This window comes from Lynx canadensis, chromosome B3 (assembly GCF_007474595.2).
Source record: "Lynx canadensis isolate LIC74 chromosome B3, mLynCan4.pri.v2, whole genome shotgun sequence".
NCBI lineage: Eukaryota > Metazoa > Chordata > Mammalia > Carnivora > Felidae > Lynx > Lynx canadensis.
The window spans coordinates 78,702,707-78,709,692 of NC_044308.2; the positions used below are offsets into that span (position 1 = coordinate 78,702,707).

General features: G+C 36.8%; 1 pseudogene; it reads right to left on the bottom strand.

The window, feature by feature from the left end:
• Positions 1 to 1,623: 1,623 nt before the first annotated feature.
• LOC115517054 lies at positions 1,624 to 2,364 on the bottom strand (annotated as a pseudogene).
• Between the last annotated feature and the right edge of the window lie 4,622 nt (positions 2,365 to 6,986).

Here is a 6,986-nt window from a genome sequence, read left to right on the forward strand (position 1 = left end):
CTAGATGTGTGCTGGGCGTGGGTGTTCATAGTAATATAGGTAAGCTCTCATAAGGTTAGAAATATGCAAGAAGCAATTACAATATAGTCTTTCAGATCCTGTATTTTATAAAGCTGTTGCAAAATCCCTTAGGATTTTTTTGGGGGGCCCTTAGTAGCGTATTTATTTGAGATGCTACATGAGGTAGTCCCTGAGCTACAAAAGGTAAAAGAACATTCTCTTATTACAAGTTGATAAAAGTAAAAGGTAAAACATTTTTCACAACAGCATGAACCACATACTCAGAAAGAGCTATGGGTTTGCTATAAATAACCTCATTCCCAGTCCCCTATGGCTACTTTTATTACTTTATACAGATAATGAATTCAGTTAAAATGCACTATTATATACACACTTACATATCTAGCATATAATATAAAATATAAAATGCACTATAATATTTGGTAAATTTCAGGACCAGTATTCTTAGTACCCCATAATATACATTTTATCATTTATTTTATTATTTTTTTAAAAAAATTGTTTATTCATTTATTTTGAGGGAGAGAGAGAGGGAGAGGAGAAAGAGAGCACATTCAAGGGGAGGGCAGCAGAGAGGAGAGAGAGAATCCTGAGTGGACCCCATGCTGTCAGTGCAGAGCCTGACCCAGGGTTTGATCTCAAGAACCTGAGCTGAAATCAAGAGTTGGTCACTTAATTGAGTGCACATCTTCATTCTAATACCCAAAAGAAGGAAGACTTGCAAGTTGACATTTCAAACAAAACCACAGCTACAAAGTTCTAATTTTTTTTTTTTTTTAAGTAGGCTTCATGTCCAGTGGGGAGCCCACTGCAGGGCTTGAGCTCATGACTTTGAGATCAAGACCTGAGGTGAGATCAAGAATCGAATGCCTGACTGAGCCACCCAGGCATCCCTACAAAATTTGACTCTTGATAGCATTTACCCTTTGGGGAAGTCTTTTAACCTTCAAAGGATAAAAGCAGAGAATAGAATTATATACGCTGAAGGGGTTCAGAACAAGTCTCCCCAAAATGGGCCACTTTGGCATGTGGATTATTTTGAGCTAAAGGCAATCAAGACCCAAAAACTCAAGAAAACTTTTTCCTTCTCCCTTAAACTACCCCCAAAAATATTTATATAAGGGGTCTGGCCCAGAGAAAGATCTATTACCAAGGGATAACATATCTAAATGACCTATCCGTATGGCAGGACAGACATCTAATTATTACATATCTGCTCTTCTTATTCTGTGAATCATCCTCCTACCCTTTGAAGCCCCCAGCCTCTATCTCATCCCTTTACTCAAGATGGCATATAAGCCTCAACTGCCTGACTTGTTCCCAGTCTCAAATTTTTCTGGGATCTCCATTTGTATGTAATTAAATTTGTTTTTCTCCCATTAATCGCTTTTATGTTAATTTGATTATTAGACCAGCCAAAAAGAACGGTAGAAGAAAAAATGTTTTGTCCCCAACAACACAGAAATCCATAATGTAAAGGCCATAAAAATTTGCAGCACAGGAGCGCCTGGCTGGCTCAGTTGGTAGAGCATATGACTCTTGGTCTCACGGTTGTAGGTTCGAGCCCCACGTAGCATGCAGAGATTAGTCAAAAATAAAATCTTAAAAAAACGCCAAGATTTGCAGCACAGTGAGAAGGTGTCTCTGTTCCTTCTCATTGTATAGAAAGTATGTGAATTGTGTTGCCCAACTCTTGTCACGTTCTGTTCTGTTCCTCAAATACAGAGAAGCTATGCTTCCAACTGGAGTATCTGCAGAGTTACAGACTGTCAAAGGGAACAAGTCAGCAGCAAAATCTTTGAAATTGTCCAAGTGGGACTCCAGTTGTCTTTAAGGATGTAGAGGCAGATGAGTCCTTAACTGTTGATGTTGTAGTGATAGATTCTGGTGTGGAAAGTAACTTTTGGTGGCTTACATGGATAATCCGATGAAAATGTGATATCCAGAAAAACCACACCACCTTCACACACAGAGGCTGGTGGACCAAGTATAGTTAACTTCCATTCATAAATGTTGTCTGCTTTAGGACCAGCATGGCAGTTGGGAGGAGAAACATGGATGACTTCGGTTAGCTCCTTCTGAAGTCTTTTCACACAACTGGTGGGTAATTTAGCAGTGGTTTTCCTAGACAGTTTGGTGTTTTTGTGTTTTGTTTGTTTTGTTTTTCCTGCTGGGTGACAGAAGATATTCCTTCTTGTTGTCCTTCAGGCTCTGGAACAGCTAGATCTCTCTGATGTGCCTCTGAACTACCATTGCCAGTGCTGGGGCTCTCATCATTGGATCGTTGCCTATCACTGGACATCTTGGTGAAGTTATTCCTTGGAAAATTCGACTGCTCATCTGGCCTGTTCATACAGTCCTACAGTGTGGGATGAGGAGAGGGGGGAAAAACCTTCCTTAAAGAAATACAGGCAGCTGGGAGTGGGGGTTGAAGGAATAGGGAAAAAAAAAAAAAAGAAGCCAAGGAGATTTGGGCTGGGGAGTGTGGCAAATTGAAAGGAGGGGGGATTGTGTCCCCTAGGAATTTTTTAAAGGATAATTATTTTTTTTAAGGGCATGGCCATTGATGATGTTTGCAGGCAGGCTGGTTTAGGTCAAGAAGCAGGGATTTGTGGAGATAAGTTTATGTATGATACCGGAGTGATGGATATACAATATTTTGCCTTTGTCAAAACCTATAAGACTTTTTATAGCACCAGAATGAATTTTATTGTGTGCAAATAAAAAAGCAATTTAGAAGATTGGGAGAGCTCAGAATGTAAGACATACTGTCACACAGGGATCTGACTATATGACATTAACAAAACAACCTCACTGCAGGGATAGGGAGAAAAGGTTCTGGCCTAAGTAAGTTTGGGAATGAGTGGATTCTGTAAGACCAAAGGCAAAGGAACTGCACATAAGCAAATATAACTTCAGTTAATATTTGTTTTCCATAAAGGTATGAGCTCAAGTACACTCTGAAGCCACTATGCAAGTACACTATGAGGGCTGCAAAGTAACAAATTTCCAACTCCATCACTATCTGTATTTGTGGTGTCATCTTACTGTAATGGATATAACTTTCTTCCTGTCTGCCTGTCTCTACTTTTTCTTCCTTCCTTCCTTCCTTCCTTCCTTCCTTCCTTCCTTCCTTCCTTCCTTCTTTTTCTATCATCTTATCTCTCTCTCTTTCTCTCCATCTATCATCTATTTATCAATCTATCATCTATCTATTTCGCATCTTTCATCAGTATGGACTTACAGATTCTATTCTTATCATTGGGTAATACTCCATTACTACGTTATTTATTTTGATTTTCAAATTGTTCCAAATTTGGCCAACAGGAGACCCTATAGCTTAGCTTCTGTGTCTTCTTGACATTTGTTCTTATCCTTTATTTATTTATTTTTTTGAATGCTATCCCCCTTACACAATAAGATGTTCTAGACTCATTTTGTACTTTTCTTGACTCACCTTTGGTAATTTTTTTGTGGCAGTAGATATGCTCATTATTGGTGTATTATTGCCTCCAGACCCTTTCAACAGAGCTATGATATGCATATATACATGAAATGAAGAGTGCATACTGATGCCTTCAATTGCAAACCAAACCTACAGGGTTTTTCTATATTTGTATCTCTGTTCTTTCACAGGGAAAACCCTGACTCACAACAACATTAACTCATTTGTTCAATTATCTATACACAGAATAACAAATGTACTAAGAATTCAAAATCTGTTAGTTCTTTGCTTTCCCTAGATTGACAGTATATAGTCAAAGTATTGTGTTCAAAAATTACTTGTATTATTATATTTTCCTTCCTTAGTGTATTTATGTCCTTTATTTGAAATACTGTTGGGTTAATTTTGTTGGGGGGGGGTTGCATTTAGTTTTAGGTGTTTCCTCCCATTCTTGTTAAATGTTAATTTGATTTAAATCTTTGATTATGTAGAATACTTCCAAATAGAAACTATTTTAAAAAGGTATACTCAAAACAGTGTCACTCTATCCCAAATCCCTTCCATCTGATTCTTTCCACTCTGCATATAGATAATCAGTTTTATTGTTCTCTGGTTTATATTTCATGTTTTTATTTTCCAAAAACAAACAGATTTTAATATGTTTTCTATTATATTTACCCTGTTCAAAGTACTGTGTGTTTTCTCTATCCTGTATAGATTCTGACTGACACACTTTTATTGCAGTGTATCTTCAAATAATATGCTATTTCCCTCCTATAATTTTTATGGTACATAAAATTTTATTTCTACCTAAAATTTTAAATGAGTTTTTAACATTTGTCTTAAACACTCTTTTCCTTTACAGAAATTAAATGTTTTATGCCTAACCCATTGTTAATTTCTTCTAGGGAATTTATCTTTGCAGATATTGTATTTATCTAGAAGTTTTATATTTTTGTTATGTATTTCATGGTTTGTCTCATTATGTTCATGTTACTCTTCAAATTCTTGAGTATACTTTTTGATACCTATTTTAAAGTCAGTTTATGCTAATATTTTCATCTTTATCATTATGGTTTTTTTTGTGTTGATTGATTTATCCTTTTTAAAAAATGTTTATTTACTTTTGAGAGAAAGAGAGAGAGAGAGAGAGAGAGAGAGAGAGACGGAGCAGGAGTGGGGGAGTGGCAGAGAGAGAGGGAGACACAGAATCCAAAGCAGGCTCCAGGATCCAAGCTGTCAGCACAGAGCCAGATGCCGGGCTCGAAGCCACGAACCGTGAGATCATGATCAAAGCCAAAGTCAGATGCTTAACCAACTGAGCCACCCTGGTGCCCCTGACTGATTTATGTTTTAACTATGGATTTAATTTTCTTTCCTTGTCACGTGTGTAACAATATTTTATTGAAATGCTGTACATTATAAATTTCATGTTGCTGAGCGTTGTATTTTTAAATTTTCCTTCAAGTTGTTATTTGTTATTATCTAACTTTATTCTGCCAAGCAGTTAAGTTACTTACAGTTCAGTGTTATCCAATTAGGGCTTTCTTGGAAGCTGCGGTGGGGTTAGTTTGGGACAGTCTTTGCATTAGGCCTAGTTTAGCTCTCTTGGTGTCTCTATTGAATGTTCTAGGTGGTCGGTGAGGAATCTACATTCTGACTTTTGGGAACTTGAGCTTTCACACCCCTTTGTGATTTCTGGGAATTGTTTGACATATAGGTCCCTGTTCTTATTTGCCTTGAGCTATGAAAGTATGACTGAACTCTGCTTGGGAGCTACCTCCTCACAACAGGGCCCAGCAAGTTCTTCCAAGCAGAAATCATTGATTATAAAGCTCACCTAACTTTTTCTCTACTGTTGGTGATTAAAGCCTGTTGTATAATGTCTAAAAACCCTTTATTTGTATTTTCCCATTTTTCTAGTTGATAATGGTAGGTGGTAAGTCCTGTACTGTTTCCTCCATCATGGTAGAAACATAAACCCCTACAGTCGTCTGAATTCTGTCTTTAATGGTGGCTATCTCTTTCCTTTAGGGCTTCTATTTTTTTGGTGGAACTTTTTGAGATTTAATGTTACAGGGTCATCTTCCTACGGATATTCCATAACTTTTCATTTCTTTTCTTTTCTTTCTTTTCTTTTCTTTTCTTTTCTTTTCTTTTCTTTTCTTTTCCTTTTAATCTCACATGACTTTGGTAATCTTATTCATCGATTTGGAAACTCTAGACTCCCAATTTAGCAAAATTGGAAAGGTGAGAGTTTTAATTTTTTTTGATGTCTAATTTTTTGACGTTTAATTTTAATTTTTTCTTAAATGTCATGCTTTAATGCCTTTATGCAGTTGCACTTTACAAAATGGAACATACATCTTGAATGTATTGTGGATGCTGTATGATCAGTGGTATGAGATTATAAAATTATGGGATCAAAGACTCCAAAGGGATGTTGCTAATGTAGTACATAATCAGGATGAATATCCTGTCAAAAATGAAGGAGAGTGTCAAGGATGGTACTGAAGAGGGAACTGAGATGTTAGAGTTGAGTGACTACTTGGAAACTCAGAAGCATGCAGAAGACAGTTATCCACATGACACAATTAATCCAGGCCAGGTAAGGGGCAAACATACCATGCCAATGACAAGAGAATCTCAGAACTTGGAGAAAGCCTCTTATCTTTTCCCACCATAGTAAGAACTAACAGCACCTTAGCCAGTGTGGGGCCAACACAGGTGTGTATTGATATATGGCTAACACTCCTGGGCAATAGTGCTGTGCTAAGCACACTGGGGGTTTCAAAGAGTTTGCCTATACCTGTGTCCATGATGGAGAAAGGTTTTGACAGTATTTTTTTATTTCTCTCTCTCTATTTTGCTGTTCCATGGTACCAATAAGCTTTATACTTCTGGATTATGGATATAAGTTAACTGCCTTTATGCATAATTCCCAGACTAACACAGTCATACAGGATTTTTACCTTTGTGAAATTGCTCAGGAAGATTATTTGAAATTCATGGCAAGAACATCGTACGTGGGGAAGATCTTTATAAGATTTTTCAAAATTCACGGGAACAGTAACCCAAATAAGAGCAACATCTATAAGATCCTAGAAGATATGTCCATAATTTAGAAGACCAAAACACTTTTAGAAGAAGGAAACAAAATATTATAGTTGAAGTTTAGAAGCTTTAGGAAGAAAGTCTGTAATTGCAGTGTGATTCCCTAAGAATGGTATTTTAGAGGACGAGTTTACAGCTACCTTTAGACAATGTGAAAAAAGCTCACAAGTAACCTCCCAAGAGATGACATTGAAGGGAGTGGGGCACCAAGACAGATATTATAACTTTAATGAGTTTAAGTATTACATCTATTTATGTTTAAAGTATTCACCTCTTTAAAGTAATGTGATAAAAGTATAGCATAATAGGAAAATACGTCCTATTTTAGAAGTACAGCAAAGCAGGCTGCCCAATGCAAAATTGTGAGTGAGATCATTTGAAGCTGAGAAAATATAAATACAGTATG